The sequence below is a fragment of the Protopterus annectens genome, chromosome 11.part0 (assembly GCF_019279795.1).
Source record: "Protopterus annectens isolate FY-2018-M chromosome 11.part0, PAN1.0, whole genome shotgun sequence".
Classification (NCBI taxonomy): Eukaryota; Metazoa; Chordata; order Ceratodontiformes; family Protopteridae; genus Protopterus; species Protopterus annectens.
The window spans coordinates 951,075,507-951,095,395 of record NC_056745.1 but is presented as its reverse complement, the minus strand read 5'-3'; the positions used below and the strand labels follow the sequence as shown (position 1 = coordinate 951,095,395).

At 44.7% G+C, this 19,889-nt stretch overlaps 1 protein-coding gene across 2 annotated transcripts in view; it reads left to right on the top strand.

The window, feature by feature from the left end:
• The window catches only part of LOC122815653 (protein artemis-like), a 934,783-nt gene that overhangs the window by 331,138 nt on the left and 583,756 nt on the right, over positions 1-19,889 (top strand). The gene's annotated exons all lie outside the window — the stretch shown is intronic.

Genomic DNA, 19,889 nt, shown 5'->3' with positions numbered 1-19,889 from the left:
AAGATACACGTGTTTTGGCCACACTGTGCTCTGAAAAATTTCCATTAAATCCACTGCAGTGAATCTAGTGAAACATGATATGTCAAACTCTGTCTTATGGTCCAGTTAACCTTTTTATTTTATTGCAGTGTTATCATATGAACTTATTTTTTTTAACTAACAACTTTTATCAGTAGAATGATTCATAATCACCATTGTCATCAACCCCCCTTTTTCTCATTTTCTGTATGGGGTTGGGGTGTTGCATCCTACTGTTCATCATCTTTCTGGATTCAATGCCACTGTCCTACCTTCTTCACTGGTCATTCCTGACTGTCACTGGTCTTCTCAAATGCAATCTATGCATACATCTCTTGTTGAACACCCTTACTTCCTGTTGCCTTTTTTTCTGTCTCCTGTATTTTTTCACCATTGTCTTCTGCTTTCCTGCACCTGTGCCCTTACCACTGTAGTCTGTTCCCTTTGACCTTCTCTACAGTCGGAGCTACTTTGGCTTCTGCTCTGTCCTCATTTCTTTATTGACCCCTCATTGTGCCTTCTACACCTACCTCAGACAGTTATTCTCACCACCTCTAGCCTCTTTAATCGCTTTATCTTCACTGCTCATGTTTCTGTACTGTACAGTAGTATTTGGTCTTTGGCATTCTTCTGTCATACAGTACAGTACCCCTGGCACTATATGCCATCTGACTGCAGCCTCTCTGATTCTAGCTTTGACTTCCACTTTCAGATTTCCATCTCCTCAACCACCCCTCTACTTTAAGATGTTAACCAGTTTCACTGTTTTCCCTTCTGTCTCAATTTTCATCCCATGTGTTTTCAATTATGCATTCCATATCCCTATCATTTGCTGAAGCTCTTGCTCAGATTCTGCATGCATTGCCATACTGTTTGCATACATCAACTTTGCTTGATCTGCCCCCATGATCTGTTTGCTAAAGTAACCAATAACCAGTATGAACATTAGTGGCCTCGGAGCTGAACCCTCATGCACACACACACCACTGGGAACTCCTCTGCGAGTCCAAATACTGCTTGTACTTGTGCAGTGGGTCATTGTCCATAGGCTGCATTAATTCTAGCAGTGTTTCTAGAACTTCATACCATAGCAGGACTACCCAAATCTGCTTTCTTGGAACATTGTCCTATACTTTATCCAAGTCTAGGAATGTCCAGCTAAACTTTTTCCTAATCTTTAGCTTCTTTTCAACTAGCTTTCTCACTGCAAACATTGGGTCAGTTTTGCTGTTTCCTGATCTTAATTTGAACTGCTCCTGTCCCATCTTACATTCTACTACACTGCAAATACTGGTTTGTCAGTCACCATCTACAGCCCTTTCATACACTGACAGAAGCTTGACACATCTATACTGCACACTATTGTGAATGTCCCCTTTGTTCTTCACTGGTACTGGAATGTGTATTTTGCAGTCTTCTGGGATATGCCTTTCTCTCTTTGTACTGCAACGAGTACCCTCTGGAGCAATTTCTCCAATAACTCACCCAGTGATTTGATCATATCTGTTGTGACCTCATTTGAGCCCTCTTCTGTGTTCATCATATTGCTCACTGTTACAGTAGTCTTGGCTGCATGAGGTATATCTTGCCAAGAGTGTAACAGCTGGCCAACTTTCAAAGCTTCGGGATACCTTCCACCCATCCAAACCATCAGCTTGAGCTGAGCTGACTAAAAAGACAGAGTTGGGTGCCAAGCCCTTCAGTGCTTTAAGTAGTACTCTGTTCTGAGGCTTTCAGGGATCAAATCTGCTTCTGCTGGCTGTTCCTTTGCTGGGAGATGAGTTCTCTTTCGAGAAAACCTTCCATTTTAAAAATTTATTTACTAATACTTTCCTGTTCAGGAAAGCTATTTTAAAGCTAGGAATGTGTGTATTAACTGACTGTCATGAGAATGTATAATACTTTTAAATGAGAGTGCACTTTTTTGTCAGTTTAAAAGTTGTTTAAAATAATTTAAAACTATTTTCTGTGAAGAATTAGTGTTTTTACTTTTTGAGTTTGGTAAAGTGTTTTAAAGTTCTTGTTACTGTGTTCTGGAGTGAAAAAGTGACTTAAGCAAATTGTTACTGGCTTTTACTGCTTGTATTCCCTGGGAAAGAGGCACCATTTTCAGCTGAGCATGGAACTAACTACCTCTTTCAAGGCTGATCTTTCTTCCAGCCACGAAAAGAAAAAGTTGAGCAAACAACTTTTTTCCACCAAAAGAAACTAGCAGTTTGTCTCGTATGCAGGTGGCTGACTGCTGTGGCCATTAGTTGTTCCTCAGACCATCGAGGACCCCTCTGGTGTAGCACCTACAGCCGCTATGAACAAGCAGTTAGCCACATCCTCTGTGGCTGTTGAGGTCCTCTCAGTGAGCAAGAAAGAGTCACACTTGTTTGTTCTGGTAGAGGAAACCATGAAGACTTCCCTGTTTTGTCAAGATGTCTGCCCACCTCTGGGGAGCCTGTTGCTGAAATTATTGAGTGTTGGCCCCATTGCTCCTGTCAAAAAGAAACCGAAAACTAAACATGCATCTACCCTTCCTCAAATTCCTTAGTTTGGAGAAGTTTACTGGATCTGGCTCTAGTTTAATTCAGGCTATTGATCCTGCATACAAATTAGTTTCTGGTAAAAGAAAGAGGGATTCCTCTTTTTCCTGAAGAGATTCAAGATTCTGCATCTAGACATGAAGATTAAAGGACAGATGCAGGGTTTTCTCATCAGATTTCCGAGTCGCACACTGAGGAGAGCTTAATTTCTGATTCTCACTGTGTGGATGTTCTTCATCTCACATTGCTGCAGTCCTTACACTTGGGTAGTCCGCTGTCCTCGGTCGGCCCGAATATCAAAGTATAAGGCTGACGTTGGTCAAGGCGCATTTGACTGACATCAGGACGTCAGGGTACAAATGCGCATGACCGACGTCATATCCTCAGTCTTTTTTGCCGCATGGTCCGATGCAGAAGCAGTATTGCAAGTGCCGGTTGGCGTTCTGAAATTTTTCGTTTTCGGAGTTTCAGACCGAGTCAAAGTTGGCTAAGTACCCCGTTGGGGAATATTTTAGTTGTTTCTTGCCTCAGTGGTTTACCGGATGTCAGAAAAAGTGAATAATTGTATTTCTTGTGGGAAACAGATACCGCATAGAGACTATCATACTTTGTGTATTCCTTGTTTAGGGCCTGAGCAGGGCGTTGTTGGGTGTCGCTCTTGTGCTAGATTTAATAAGCGCACTATAAAGAGGAGATTAGATTGTGCCAGGTTAGTCTTTGGGAAGCGGTGCAATTACAAAATGCCGTCGGATGCTCCGGCGCCCGCTTCTTCAAGAAGCGCAAGGACAAAGCAGTGAAGCCTAGGCTAGAAGAACCGTCCGTGCGGGACGCCGGTTCTTTAGAGGTGTCGGTGGAGCCGGTGGTTCCACCGGAGGTTTCTTTGGGATCCCAGGAGAGACCTTGTTATTGCAGGATGTGGCCTCTCAGGAGGCAGGCCAGGGTGATGGGGCTTCTCAGGTTACTATACTCCCCTCCTGCCTAGGGTGGTTAGGCCCTCTCCTTCTGTTTCCAAGGCTTCTCCTAGAGGCAGGCCAGGTTTAGCTTCAGTTGGTGTCACCCCTAGTTCTTCTGGAACTGTGCCCAAGAAGCATATGCTTAAAATGGCAGAAGATTTGATTACTCTGATTAGGGGTTCTTTGCCCCCTCCTGATAAGAGACCTAGGGTGGAGCCTGAGCTAGGGAGTTTTGAGCAGGCTTCGATGTTTCAGAGTCTTCGGCTGAAGACTTGCAGGAGTACTCTCCTTATTCTGATTCTGATGTGGATGATTCTACTCCTTCTGCTTCTCCTTCTGAGGATTTTTCTTTTCAGAAACTCTTCATTCCATGAGGGAGCATTTTAAGTGGGAAGGTCAGGACTTCTCTGATTCCAGGAAAAGGCTTAGGGAATTTTTGTTTTACCCCAACATAGGCCTTTGGCTATACCTCCTGTTTTGGATGTAGTGGAAGATGTTTTACAGAGGCTTCTCTTAATCCTGATTCTTTGCCTCCTGCTCCTGTTAAACCGGATAGGTATTACAGGGTGCCTGAAGTTCATAAGTATCTTTTAAGAGTCCGAGGGCAGACCCAGAAACTGTTAGCCAGGGGCCTAAAGGTGTTAAGGCTTCTGTTGTCAAGAATCCGGTTCCTGCAGATAAAGAAGCCAGGGCCTTGGATAGATGGGGAAAGAAAGTTTATACTTCTTCCACTCTAGCTATGAGGGCTTTGAATTGCCAGTTTCACATGTTAAAATACCAAAACTATCTCCTTTCACAGTTGAAGTCTAAGGTTGATGCTCTGGCGGAAGGTATTGATTGTAAAGAGTTACAAGATTTAGTACATGTTTCTGAACAGGTGGGTAAGCATTCTTTGCAATGTGGTTTTGATGCTGTACAGGCCTCGTCTAGGGTGGCTGCCACTGGGTCAGTTCTTCGCAGGCACGCCTGGCTGAGGGATCAAAATTTATCTGACCATGTTAAAACAAGGATTTTAGATGCTCCTTTACAATCTGATGTGTTGTTTGGTTCTCCTGTTGAGGCAGTTTTAAAGAAAATGGAAGACAAGGCTAAGTCTATGCAGACTGTTAAAGATTTTTTGCAGGTTCAGCCTCCAAAGTTTAGTAGGAATTGGCCTGCTAAAGGGTGGACGTATCCTTCTTATGATTCCCAGTCTAGGGGTAGATCTAGACGTGGTAGGGGCAGAGCTCAGGGCTCTTTCAGGCCTAGAACAGGAGTTCTCCTGCACAGTCTTCAGGTGAGGGCAGGGGTCAGTCCTTTCGTAAACAGACCCAATGACCTACCTTTTCAGCTGCCAGAGCCTTCTCGTCTGGCAGCACCTTTGGGAGGAAGGTTGGCACTTTTCAAAGAAAATTGGAGTTTAATTACCCAAGACAGATGGGTATTGGATATCATACACCAAGGTTACAGGTTTTATTTCCATACCTTGCCTCCTTTCAGAGGCATGCCAGGCGTTCCTCCTCAACAAAGAATAGAGGCTCACAAGCAAATTTCTCTGTTACTTCAACTAGGGGCCATACAGCCGGTCCCTATGCCAGAAGTGGGCCTAGGATTTTATTCTCGCCTGTTCCTAGTACCAAAGAAGGGGAACACGTGGAGACCAATTTTGGATTTATCTATCCTCAACACTTATCTGGACATTCCCAAGTTCAAAATGTTGACGTTACAACAGCTTTTACCTCTGCTGGGCAAAGATCATTGGATGGTAACTTTGGATCTCAAGGAGGCTTACCTTCATGTTCCTATCAGACTAAGTTGCAGGAAGTATCTGCTTTCGAGCTGGGACTTCTCACTATCAGTTCTCTGCATTGCCCTTTGGCTTATCTACTGCCCAGAGTGTTCACGAAAGTTCTGGCTCCAGTGATAGCTTTCTTCAGGCTAAAAGGAATACAGATCTATCCTTATTTGGACGACTGCCTGATTCTGGCTCAAGGAAGGAAGAGCTTCTTCATCATTTGGAATATGTGATAGCAGTGCTAAGATGCCTGGGGTATTCTGTGAGCGAAATAAAGTCCAGTCTAGTACCCTCTCAGGACATGTACTTTCTGGGTGTGAGACTGAATACAGCATCCCAGATGGCCTTTTAACCCCGGACAAACAAAAGAGTCTTTCCCTTTACTTCCATCAACTATCTCATCAGTCCGGGCTGACTGCAAGGACAGTCCTTCAAGCCTTAGGGTTCATGGCATCTTGTATTCTGGTGCTTCCCAATGCCAAACTGCATATGAGGAAGCTGCAATGGTATCTCAAAATGTATGGACACAGCACTGCCAGGATCTGGACACTGTCATTCAAATAATACCTTGCATTCAAAAGGAATTTTTGTGGTGGGCTCAGGAATGTCACCTAAACAAGGGACTCTCTGTGACCCGGCCAGAGGCGAGTCAGATTTTAACGACAGATGCCTCAGACAAAGCTTGGGGAGCTCATCTAAATGGAAAGTGGATACAAGACAAGTGGCCTGCCAGACTACAACATCTACATATCAACCTGAAGGAGATGTTAGCAGTCCAGTTTGCATTGATAGCTTTCAAGGATTTACTTCTTCCAGGGCAGGTGTTGATTCTAACAGACAACACAACTGTCATGTGGTACATCAACAAGCAAGGGGAACGATTCTTATCCTCTATGCAGGCAAGCAATGATTTTGTGGGAGACTGCTCTCAGTTTACAGCTCAATCTTCAGGCAAGGTTTCTGCCAGGAGCACAGAACTCCTTAGCAGATGTGTTGAGCAGACGAATTATGGATCCCCACGAGTGGAAATTGGATCCTCATGTACTTCAGAAATTGACAGTGTCATGCGGAACTCCAGACATAGATCTGTTCGCTTCTCCACTAAACCATCAGCTGCCAAAGTTTTGCACAACAAGGTTTCATCCCACAGCTTGGAAAGTGGATGCTCTTTCTTTCAATTGGAGCAATCTTCATGTGTATGCCTTTCCACCTCTGCCTCTCCTCCCAAAGGTACTTCTAAAGGTCAGACAGGACAAACCAAGGATGATTTTAATAGCTCCAGATTGGCCTCGACAGCACTGGTACCCATTACTGAGAAGTCTGGTACGGAAGCCTCCATGGCCTTTGCCTTGATTCCACACCTGTTGTCGCAGGAGGACAGCCATTTGCTCAATGTCAAACTTCACTCTCTTCACCTAACAGCCTGGCATATTCTGTTTTGAACCATAGAGGGTCTCAACTTCCACAACAAGTTTTGAATGTGATTTTGGAAGCTAGAAGGCCTAGTACAAGGAAAGTGTACGCAGATAAATGGAAGAGATTTTTATTTTGGAGTGCAGCAAAGGATTTTGATGTTTCTGAGCCTAATTTAAGTGTGGCTCTTCAATATCTTACTGAGTTACTGGACAAAGGTTTGTCCTTCTCTTCTATTAAGGTTCATGCTGCAGCAATTTCAGCTCACTATGAATGTGACCCTCCATTGTTTTCTCATCCTTTGTTCAAGCAATTTCTTAGAGGGGCAAAGAATATAAGAACCCCACGAAGAGCTCCTACTCCTGCTTGGGATCTCCATTTTGTGTTGGAGAAACTCACTCTACAACCTTTTGAGCCTGCAGCTACTTCTGAGTTGAAATATTTATCATGGAAGACTGCCTTTTTGTTGGCCATTACCTCTGCAAGAAGGGTTTCTGAATTACAGGCCCTTATGGCGGTTGAGCCTTTCTTGATTTTCCATAAGGATAGGGTATCTTTGCGTACTAATCCTTCCCTTATGCCTAAGGTGGTTTCTAGTGTGGCTTTAAACCAAACTATTCATTTGCCTACTTTTTATGCAAATCCCAAAATAAAGGGGAAAAGATTTTGCACACTTTAGATGTACACAGGCAGTTGCGATATTATTTGGACAGAACTAAAGGGTTCAGGCAGTCTCAGCAGTTGTTTGTTTCTTTTGCTTTGAGTTCTCAGGGCAAGCCTGTGTCAAAACAAACTATTTCTAAGTGGATTGGGTTTTGCATTGCTTTCTGTTATTCCCATCATGGCAAGGAGATTCCAGCTGGGATTAGGCCTCATTCCACTAGGGCTACTGCCACTTTTTTGAGGGGAGTGGCAACCAAGGATATTTTGGAGGCAGCTACTTGGAGTTCAGTGCATACTTTCTCTAGGCATTATCACCTGCCACTTTACTCTAAATCCAGGGCTGGTTTTGCCACTGCTGTTTTGCAGGGCATTTTGGCAGCTCCTGCTTCCTTGTAGTTTGGCCATCCTCCCTTACCTCTGCTTTGGGATTCTACCCAAGTGTAAGGACTGCAGCAATGTGAGATGAAGAACATAGTACAGTTTTGTACCTACCATAAATGTAGATGTTCAAGATCCACATTGCTGCAGTCCAATTTACCTCCCTCCTTCCCTCTGTAGTTAGAGGTGGTTGTGTGGGTTGGGTTGTAAATATTGTGTATATTGTATATATTGTACATATAATTAGTGCAAGGGTGGTTGGTTGTTTGTTTGCTGTCTTTTGGTTTTGACCTTTATTTTTAGGGTCTTCTGACATCTGGGGCAAGAAAAGACTGAGGATATGACGTCGGTCATGCGCATTTGTACCCTGACGTCCTGATGTCAGTCAAATGCGCCTTGACCAACGTCAGCCTTATACTTTGATATTCGGGCCGACCGAGGACAGCGGACTACCCAAGTGTAAGGACTGCAGCAATGTGGATCTTCGAACATCTACATTTATGGTAGGTACAAAACTGTACTTTTCTCTTGGAGACTGTTTTCAGTGGGAGAAGACTGCGGCTTTGTTTTCAGTGGGAGAAGACTGCGGCTTTGTCTTCAGTGGGAGAAGACTGCGGCTTTGTCTTCAGTGGGAGAAGACTGCGGCTTTGTCTTCAGTGGGAGAAGACTGCGGCTTTGTCTTCAGTGGGAGAAGACTGCGGCTTTGTCTTCAGTGGGAGAAGACTGCGGCTTTGTCTTCAGTGGGAGAAGACTGCGGCTTTGTCTTCAGTGGGACAAGACTGCGGCTTTGTCTTCAGTGGGACAAGACTGCGGCTTTGTCTTCAGTGGGACAAGACTGCGGCTTTGTCTTCAGTGGGACAAGACTGCGGCTTTGTCTTCAGTGGGACAAGACTGCGGCTTTGTCTTCAGTGGGACAAGACTGCGGCTTTGTCTTCAGTGGGACAAGACTGCGGCTTTGTCTTCAGTGGGACAAGACTGAGGTTTCTCAGTATACCAGAAAATACTATGAGCTGCTACAGAAGGAATTTCCAGAACCTTCACCCATTCCTCCAATTCTGTCAAGCTTTGGAAGATGTGTCATTGCTTGCAATTTTCCTGCTGGTCAGTCAGCTGCCTCTATAAGCGCAGATAGATTGTATAAAGTTCCTCAGTATTTATGTTCTTGTACACTCTTCCCAAACCTGGCCCAGCATGAAGATTCAGAAGAAATCCCCCAAGATCTTTGAAGTAATTCCCTTCTGGCCCATGCAACATGGGTTCACCCTTCTTTTGGAAATGGCAAGGGGCAATTATCAGAATCTTCCTCACAAACTGAATCTACTTGCATAAGAACAGAGGTGTTTGATGCAACCCGATCTCAATCGACTTCAATTGACTGCCTGGATGATGGGGTCTTCATTCCCTTTAGGCACCTGTTTACTGAGGTCATGCAGCAGGTACTAATCTAGGCAAGAAAGCATTCTACTAGAAAATTGTATATTAGCAAATGGAAAAGGTTTTCTAGTTGGTGCCAACAGCATAACCAACACCCATTGAGGGATAGTTGCTTTCTAGCAATGCCTGTAGCCTTTTACTCCAAGTTTTATTTATCTGCCATTTCAGCCCATGGATCCCACCTCTTTCAAAGCATTCTTAAGTCAAAATGTTTTGAAGGGGGGTTTGCATAAGAGACCTCCAAGAAAAGCACTGGCCCCTCCTTGGGATATTAATTTTGTGTTCGAGAAATTAACAGTTGCTCTATTTGGACTGGCTAACCTAGCTGACTTAAGGTTCGTAATAATATATGAAAAACAGTTTTACTGATTGCTCTGACCCCTGCTGTAAGGGAATCTAAGCTGCAAGTGGTTAGTGAGAGCCAACCCTATCTCATTTTCCACAGAGACGGGGTTTCTTTGAAAATAATCCTTTTATACCTAAAATGGTTTCCAAGTTTACTTTATGCCAAACTATCCATTTCCCCATTTTCTTTCCTGAACCTGAAAATGAGGGAGAAAGGATACTCTATACCTTGGATGCCCACAGATGCTAGGTAATATTTGCACAAAACTAAATCTTTCAGATCTTTGGATCAGTCATTCATTTCTTATGACTCTAAGAAGGGACAACCTGTGTCAGAACAGCAAAACTGTTCCAGGCAGGGTCAAGGCCCAGTCTGCCATGACATTGGCTTCATCTATTGCATTTTGGAAATGGTTGGATTCTAGAAGTATTCTAAAAATAACAACTTGGTCCTCTGTACATACTTTCACAAAGCACTGTAAGCTTGATTCCTTCTCTAGGTCAAGATCAGGCTTTGCTAGTACCATTTTCTAGGGACTTATAGACCCCTCCCCTTCCACCTTCCAAATGTAGTAAGCAAGGGAAACGTACCATTTATCTAAGACTACTGCAGCAGTGCTCAGTAATGGTATGGAAGGTCTGAATGGCTTGGTCCCCAAACTTGAAACTTTAGTCAGCTCAAGCTGACTGACTGAGCTCTTGGAAGGTGCCCTGAAGCTTTGAGAGCTGGCTGGTTGATGCTGGTATCGCATATAAAGGGTGGTTACCTTTATCTCTGTGTTTCCCTTGCAACCTGATATAGCTTCTGTTTGCCATGTGCTGCGTTACTTTCCAGTAGCTGGTAAAATGCTTCTGATACCATGTTCTTTATCGTAACTGCTCTCTTTGCATCTTTAACCAACCATTATTCCTTCTTAGCCTGGTCCTTTTCTTTGTCACTTTTTCCTGTACTCCTTTCTTTTGAAAAGTTACTGGACTAGTGCATTCTACCACCAGCCTTCGTTATGCACCTGATTTCCATACTTCAGTTGGCTGCCTATCTGTTCTGTAGTTCTCACATCCTGTTTTGAGATGCTGCCATTCTCCTTCAACATCACCTATTTCTTCTACTTGCTGAAGTGCCCAGTGTATTTCCTTGAACTCTTGTACTTTTGTACCAAGTAATTTCATATCTTCACCCTAGTCTCTGTTGACCCCAGAACCTTCTCTGACCACTGCTTCCAGCCGATTGTGTCCACCAGTGGTTTATTCTGCGAGACGACTGTTTCACTGTGAATGATTTTGCAATCTTTGACTCTACCGCATTATCCTTTTCGTACTAGAAATAAGTATTCATGACACATATTTGGCACTGTTTTGTGTGACTTGCTCTTTTGTGGAACCATATGTTGGCCACTATCATGCTATCTGCCAGACAAAAGTCTAGAATGGCCTCTTGTTCTATATTTCTGTTAACTCCAGTCATGTGGACCCAGGCAGTCCTCAAATTCTGTTCGGTCTCTTCTGATATGAGCATTCACCTCCTGAATTATCAACAGCTGATGTCCTCCTTTATGTAGTTGTGAGGCATGGACTTTAATTATGAATCCTGCCCCATCTTTTACAATGGAGTCTGTCATTAATATGTCACAAATTCTGATGACATCCATCACTGTTTTATTACCACAATTCATGTACCATTCCTAGTCCACACCATTTCTATTCTGTCCTCCCTCTGAGCAAGTAGACTCGGGATCCAAATTGAAGTGGTTTTACTACACTGCCCTTCAGTCTTGTCTCCTGGATTCACAGGACATCCAGCCTCTTACTTGTGTTATCCACTTCCAAGTTTCAGCCTGTCAGTGAACCTTTATTGAGAGTAGTAATATTTAATTCATATTTGATTGGTTTGGTGTCCAGTTTTCACTCAACAGTGCTATCACAGGTAACCCAAGCTGGACACTGGCCAGCCAGTCGCGTATTGACCCAGGGTTGCTGGGTTTTATGGAAGGCATACATTTGCCAACAAAGGCATGGAAACCTCTCACACTGTTCTCATGGGTTCCTGTTGTAGGTCAAAGTAGGTTGGATCCTCAACCCACATATCACAAGCAAGCACTCCTACACATTTTTGTTGACATTAAGTTAATGCGACAAAATCACCTAGAGTCTATTCATAGCCCTGGCATCATCCACAGTATGTCATCTGTGCTCTTTTATCTAGAGGATACTGTGTATCACAGTAGATGCCTAAAGTGGGTGGTCTGTACCTGGGAGGAAGAGACCACATCCTTTGTGTTTTTGCTAATGTTTCAGAGTTTTGCTAGTAGGTTCATAGGTAAGTACTAGGCTGTCAGAGGGCATCTATAAGCCTAGCCAGAATGTGTTGGCTTTCGCTGCTCCCTTATATTGGTTCCGCGTGCCTCTGTCCAGCAGAGCCATTAGTTCCCTGTGCCTTTGTCCAGTAGAGCCACTGCAGTGATCCCCGGGTTAAATTTTCTGTTTCCCATCCACTCGTCAAGGTTTCTGTTGAAGAGCATTAGTGAGGGGCTCTGCGTAATGTAGATTGGAATCCTGTTCCAAAGCATGGAGAGTCTCTGGGACAGGAATCTATCCCTCCAGCACGTCCTGTTTATTGTGGTGAGGTTTAGATCTCTAGAGCATGTGGCTCTCAGGGATTTGTTTATTTTTAGGTGGAGCATGTCCATCAATTCTAGGTTGGACATGGCCTTGTATGTCAGGGAGAGATCTCCTCTCAGTAAGCGGTATGCAACAGAGTACAGCTGGAGTTTCTTCAGTTGGGCTGCATCGGGCATCTGTTTGAGGCCAATAATCCTCTTGGTGAGGTACTTCTGTGGTCTTTCCGGCTGTTGCAGGTGTCTTGTAAGGAACATCCCAAATGGGGCGTTGTACTCTATGATGGGTCTGATGAATGATGAGTAGAGGGACACAATAACCTCTTTTGTTCTAGATGGGAACCCTTTTGTGATTAGGTGGGCCACATAGAAGGATTTTCTGACCACCTTGGCAATATGATTATCAAAGGAGAGAATTACCATCTACTTGGGTCCCCAGATCTCTTATTACATTTTCTGTATTTAGGGGACTACCACGTATGTGGTAGTTCGTGGGTACTTTTGTTTTTTCCAAAGGGGATGACTATGCACTTTTTGGCATTTACCTTGAGGCCATGATTTTGACACCAGGTATCTGTCTCAGTGAGACCCTTCTGGAGGATGTCTGTATCAGCTAGAGAGTCAGTTATGCCCCCCAGTTTGCAGTCCTCTGCGAACTTGGTCAGCCGTAGTCCTCCTATGCTTGCCTGTACCTCTGAGAAGTATATACTGAACAGGAGGGGTCCCAGGACTGAGCCCTGGGGGACGCCACTTGTAACCGGTTTAGAGTCTGACCTAGAGCCTGCAACCCTCACCATGTGGGTTCTATCCGTGAGCCAACTGGCAACCCATCTTGTGACGTAGGGGTTTATGTTCAGGCTGGTGAGCTTGTCTATAATAGCAGAATGGGGAATGGTGTCGAAAGCCTTTGCGAGGTCTAGGTAGGCTGTGTGAACCTCCTTTCCCTCGTCTAAAACCTTGGTAACCGTCTCAAAGAAGTCCACCACGTTTAGGAGGCATGATCTGCCCTTAACAAATCTAAACTGGGTAGGGTCCAATGTTTGGAGGTTTCCAATGTCTCTCTGTTAATGAGTTCCATGATGTTGCGCTTCATAGCCTTGCAGATCAGGCTAGTCAGGCTTATAGGGCGATAGTTTTCGGGGTCTGTTGAGGTCTGTTGAGGCTCCACCTTTGTGGAGCGGGATAACTGTTGCTGTGCGCCACTCTATGGGTACGTAGCCTGTAGAGAGGCTGAGTTGGAACAGTATGTTTAGGTGAGGGGTTACTTCATTTTGGAGCTCGTGCAAGACACAGCCTGGGACACCATCCAGTCCCATTGAAACTGTGTTTTAGGCTTTGGATAGGGTTGTTTTAACCTGTGCGTCAGTGATTGCCAGGGCTGTACATTCTTCTGGTATGGTTATGGGCCCTTTAGTGGGTGAGAGGGGGGTGAAGTTTGCACTGAACCTGTATGCCAGAATGTTGGCAATATCAGTCGGTTGTGTATTTTGTGCCATTCTGCACTAACTCAGAGCAGATCTGAGAGTTTCCACTTTCTCGACATAGCTAAAGGACGCTTTGTGGTAATCTTTGGAGTCCTTGGCAATTTTTCTTTCGAAGCTAGCCTTGGATGATTTTATGAGGGATCGTAGTTTCTTGCTGATACTGATCAGGGATGTCTTTCCTACTTGGGATTTTACTCTCTTCTGTACTAGTTTCCTCCTTCTGTCGTATAGCTTGTTTATGGCAGGGGTCCACCAGACTGGGTTCCTTTTCTTGGAGGTGTGAGTCTTGGTTTTGCTTGGGGATAGCACCATCCATGCATTCTTGCAGGTGCTCAGAGTGTCTTTGTAAGGGATTCAGCAGCTTGGACAGCATTGTCCTTTAGCATGGGAGGTGTGAACCTTTCCACCTCTGTCTTAAGTAATGTGAAGTTTGATTTTGAAAAGTTTTTCATGGTGGTTTCCTTGAATGGGGGTGGGGGCAGAATGTGGATATCCAGAGTGATTAATCTATGGTCTGATCTAACCAGTGAGGGGTTGACCTCCGGTGTGAAACATCAGTCGCCCATGTTGGTGATGACCAGGACCAATATGCTGTCACCTCTGGCGGGGGTGTTGACCAGTTGATCAGGGCATTCAAGTTTATAAATTCTAGGAAGTGTTGGGCAAGGGAGTTAGTACTTGAGTAGTTCTCCCATTTAATGTTTGGGTAATTGAAATCACCCAATATTAGGGTGTTTGGTAGGATCTTCATATTTTCCAATGTCTCCAGAAACACGGAATGGGGTCCTGGGTCATGGTGGGTGATCTGTTGCAAGCTGCAATTTGAATTGTAGTTTTACCTGTTTAGTTGCACATGGATGATCTCTGAGGCATCGTACTGCACCACTAACCTGGAGGTGTGGGTATCCTTGATGAATATGGATACACCCCCGTGTTTTGGTCTGGGTTCTGTGGCCGAAAAGTATGGTATGAGTTGTAGCCTGGTAATGCTGGGGTGCTCTCTGGAGCCTTAAACCAGGTTTCTCTTACTGCACAGATATCTGTCCTCCGTACTGAGGAGTGTCTCAAATACATACATTTTGAGGTGTAGACTTCTGGAGTTGAGTAGCATTGCCCTCAGTGTTTGGTTACATGTGCTATTTACTGTGGTGGGTTTGTCTTTTGAGCCTTGCCTAAAAAAGGCACTATGGGGTGGCAAAAGCTTTGGCCAGTTTTCGAAATCCTCAGGGTGACTGGTACAAGCCATTTCTTGTGAAGCAACATGGCTTGTCGAGCATGTCATCCCAGGTGGACAGATACTGGATCCCCTTTGAATGACACCAGAAACTTGGCCAATTGTTGAAATTGTTCATTTTTTATACTGTGGCATCATTCTTGGTGAGGGCAGGATGCTACTCAGGGTCAGGGTCATACCGGCCTGGGCTACGTGATCAGAGAGCTCTTCCATGTCTCTTTTCATGTAGTCCAGGGAGGTACATCCTCAGGTCATTCACACCAGCATGGACAGTGACAGAGTCATATTTGTACTTGTTCTGGAGCGACCCGAGTGCTTGTGTTATGTGGCGGATCCTGGCGCCCGACAGGCAGCTAACTGTAACCTTCTCCTTGTCAAGCCTACTTAGTGGGACTTCAGTGTGCCTGACTATAGAGTCGCCTATTACTAGTGTGTTGGGTATGTTATTTTGCCTTAAGGGCTGTGATTGCATGGCACACTATGAAGTATGTGTTTCATGGTTTGTGATGGGGTGTGGAGGTTGCTTGGATGTCTGCTTTGGAGGTCTCTGTTGCTTTTGCAGATTTTTATTTAGAGCCTCCGAGTACTTTTTTGTGCATTTCTGTGTGTTATTTGCCGGTGTTTGTTTAATAGGTCTGTGAGACTGGTGGTGTGTTGCAAGTATTTCCCTTCTCCTCTTGACTGTCAGTTCCAGTCTTGGGTTGAAAGAGCTTTGCCTCCCATTTGGCTGTATAATTGCATCTCTCACATATATTGGTGTTTGGTGGTAGGAGAGGGTTGTCTGTGTACATAAGGCAGTTGTAACATTGCCTCAAAATACCCAGATTCACCAGTTGGACTGGAGAGTACACCTGAAACTGCCCTTTGGACATGCCTGAATAGGTAAAGTGAGCTGTTTTACTGATTTGGCTGGTAGGGACGAATAGAGAGCCTTGTCCTTCTGGACAGTATAGGGGGGAGGTCTAGTGCTAGGGTTAATTAGTGCTTGCTTTGCGTTTTGAGCAAGTGCTGGGCTGTGAAATGAGTGGTTTGAGTGCTTAAGTTGAAAGTTTGTCTAGTTCCAAGGGAAAAATTGAAGAGTAGACTTCATGGAGCCAGGAATAGTTTAACTCTAGCTAACTGGCACTACCCGGCGTGCAAAACCACGCAAATGCGGTTTTAGAAATTATCCCAAAATGGCCAATAAACTACCAACTTCTGGGCTGAAACCACTCCTCCAGGGACAGGCTGCTCAAAGCTCCCCTGTCTCACAGGTGAACAGAGAAACTTCCTTCTATCCAAGTAAGGTATGGGCAGAACAGAAACTTGTAACACAGCCTTGAATTCAGCAGTAACCTGAAACTGGACTATACTAGTTCAGAAAGGCGGGATAACAAGTTGTGTGTGTGTGTGTGCGTGTGTGTGTGTGTGTGTGTGTGTGTGTGTGTGTGCTAATGTTTCAGATTTTTAGTAGGTTCATAGGTAAGTACTAGGCTGTCAGGGGGCATCTATAAGCCTAGCCAGAATGTGTTGGCTTTCGCTCCCCTTATATTGGTTCCTGCCTCTGTCCAGCAGAGCCATTAGTTCCCTGTGCCTTTGTCCAGAGAGCCACTGCAGTGATCCCCGGGTTAAATTTTCTGTTTCCCATCCACTCCAAGGTTTCTTTGAAGAGTTAGTGAGGGCTCTCCCTAATGTAGATTGGAATCCTGTTCCAAAGCATGGAGAGTCTCTGGGACAGGAATCTATCCCTCCAGCTTTCCTTTTATTGTGGTGAGGTTTAGATCTCTAGAGCATGTGGCTTGGGATTTGTTTTTTTAGGTGGAGCATGTCCATCAATTCTGGGTTGGACATGGCCTTGTATGTCAGGCAGAGATCCCTCTAAAGCGGTATGCAACAGAGTACAGCTGGAGTTTCTTCAGTTGGGCTGCAAAATCTGTTTGAGGCCAGTAATCCTCTTGGTGAGGTACTTCTGTGGTCTTTCCAGCTGTTGCAGGTGTCTTGTAAGGTACATCCCAAAGGGGGAGTTGTACTCTAGGATGGGTCTGATAAATGATGAGTAGAGGGCACAATAACCTTTTTGTTCTAGAGGGAACCCTTTTGTGATTAGGTGGGCCACATAGAAGGATTTTCTAACCACCTTGGCAATATGATTATCAAAGGAAAATTACTATCTACTTGGGTCCCCAGACCCCTTATTACATTTTCGAAGGGGACTCCCCCTATGTGGTAGTTCGCGGGTACTTTATTTTTTCCCAAAGGGGATGACTATGCATTTTTTGGCATTTAGCTTGAGGCCATGATCCTGACACCAGGTATCTGTCTCAGTGAGACCCTTCTGGAGGATATCTGTGTCAGCTAGGGGTAAATTATCCCCCAGTTTGCAGCCCTTGCAACTTGGTCAGCCATAGTCCTCCTGTGCTTGCCTGTACCTCTGAGAAGTATATACCAGGGGGGGTCCCAGGACTGAGCCCTGGGGGGCCACTTGTAACGGTTTAGAGTCTGACCTAGAGCCTGCAACCCCACCATGTGGGTTCTATCCTGAGCCAAAAACCCATTTTGGGGCAGGGGTTTATGTTCAGGCTGGTGAGCTTGTCTATAATACCAGAATGGGGAATGGTTTTAAAGCCTTTGAGGTCTAGGTAGGCGGGGGACCCCCTTTTCCCCTCGTCAAAAACCTTGGTAACTGTCTCAAAGAAGTCCACCAGGTTTAGGAGGCATGATCTGCCCTTAACAAAGCCAAACTGGGTAGGGTCCAATGGGGGGTTTTCCCAATGTCTTTTGTTAATGAGTTCCATGATGATGCCCATAGCCTTGCAGACCAGGCTAGTCAGGCTTATGGGGCGATATTTGGGGGGTCTTTTGGGGTCTGGGGGCTCCACCTTTGTGGGGGGATAACTGTTGCTGTGCCCACTCTATGGGTATGTAGCCTGTAGAGAGGCTGAGTTTGAACAGTGTGTTTAGGTGAGGGGTTAGTTCTTTTTGGGAGCTCTGAAGACACAGCCTGGGACCCCAAACCCCAGTCCCATTGAAGCTGTGTTTTTGGCTTTGGATAGGGCCTGTTTTAACCTGTGTGTCAGTGATTCCCAGGGCTCTACATTGTTCTGCTATGGTTATGGGCCCTTTAGGGGTGAGAGGGGGTGAAGTTTGCACTAAACCTGTTTGCCAGAATGTTGGCAATATCAGTCGCTTCAGTGTATTTTGTCCCATTCTGCACTAACTCAGAGCAGATCTGAGAGTTTCCACTTTCTTGACATAGCAAAAGGGCTTTGTAGTTATCTTTGGAGTCCTTGGCAATTTTTCGTTTAAAGCTAGCCTTGGATGATTTTATGAGGGATCGTAGTTTCTTGCTGATACTGATCAGGGATGTCTTTCCTATTGGGGATTTTACTCTTTCTGTACTAGTTTCCTCCTTTTTTGTATAGCTTGTTTATGGCGGGGGTCCACCAGACTGGTTTCCTTTTCTTGGAGGAGTGAGTCTTGGTTTTGCTTGGGATAGAAACCATGCATTTTTGCAGGTGCTCATAGAGTTTTGTAAGGGATTCAGCAGCTTGGACAGCATTGTCCTTTAGCATGGGGGTGTGAACCTTTCCCCCTTTGTCTTAAGTAATGTGAAGTTTGCTTTTGAAAAGTTTTTCATGGTGGTTTCCTTGTTTGGGGGGTGGGGGCAGAATGTGGATATCCAGAGTGATTAGTCTATGGTCTGATCTAACCAGGGGGGTTGACCTCCGGTGTAAACACGTCGCCCATGTTGGTGATGACCAGGTCCAATATGTTGTCACCTCTGGTGGGGTGTTGACCAGTTGATCCAGGGCATTAAGTTTATAAATTCTAGGAAGTGTTGGGCAAGGGAGTTAGTACTTGAGTAGTTCTCCCAGTTAATGTTTGGGTAATTGAAATCACCCAATATTGGGGTGTTTGGTAGGATTCATATTTTCCAGTGTCTCCAAAAAAGGAATGGGGTCCTGGGTCATGGTGGGTGATCTGTAGCAAGCTACAATTTGAATTGCAGTTTTCCCCTTGTTAGTTGCACATGGATGATCTCTGAGGCAGGGCTGCCCCCAACTAACCTGGAGGTGTGGGTATCCTTGATGAATATGGATACCCCCCTTTGTTTTGGTCTGGGTTCTGGGGCCCAAAAGTATGGTATGAGTTATAGCCTGGTAGTGGGGGTGCTCTCTGGAGCCTTAAACCAGGTTTCTGTTACTGCACAGATTTTCTGTTCTCCATACTGAGGAGTGCCTCAAATGCATGCATTTTGAGGTTTAGACTTCTATTGAGTAGCATTACCCTCAGTTTTGGTTACTTGTGCTATTTACGTGGTGGGTTTGTTTTTTAGCCTTGCCAAAAAAGGCACTAGGGGGTGGCAAAAGCCTTGGCCAGTATTCAAAGCCTAAGGGTGACAGGTGCAAGCCATTTCTTGTGAAGCAACATGGCTTGTCGAGCATGTCATCCCGGGGGACAGATACTGGATCCCCTTTGAATGACACCAGAAACTTAGCCAATTGTTGAAATTTATAACTTTTTCTTTATACTGTGGCATCATTCTTGGTGAGGGCAGGATGCTACTCAGGATCAGGGTCATACTGGCCTGGGCTACTGATCAGAGAGCTATTCCATGTCTCTCTTCATGTAGTCCAGGGAGGTACATCTCAGGTCATTCACACCAACATGGACAATGACAGAGTCATATTTGTACTTGTTATGGAGGGGGTTTTTTTTTGGGGGGTCCTGGCCCCGGGGAAAAACCTTTCCCCCCCCAAAAATTTTCCCCAATGGGGGGGTTTTTTTTTTTTTAAATTTTTTTTTAATTTTTTTTTTCAAATTTTTTAAATTTGGTTTTTTTTTTGGGGGGTTTTTTTTTTCCTTTTTTTTTTTTGGGAATTTTTTTGGGGGGTTTTTTTTTTAAAAAATTTTTTTTTTGGGGGGGTTTGGGTTTTGGGGGTTTTTGGGGGGGGCCCCCTTTTTTTTTTTTAGGGGGGGTTTTTTTTTTCCCGTTTTTTTAAAACCCCCCAAAAATTTTTTTGGGGGGGGTTTTGGGGTTTTTAAAAGGGGTTTAAAAAAAAATTCC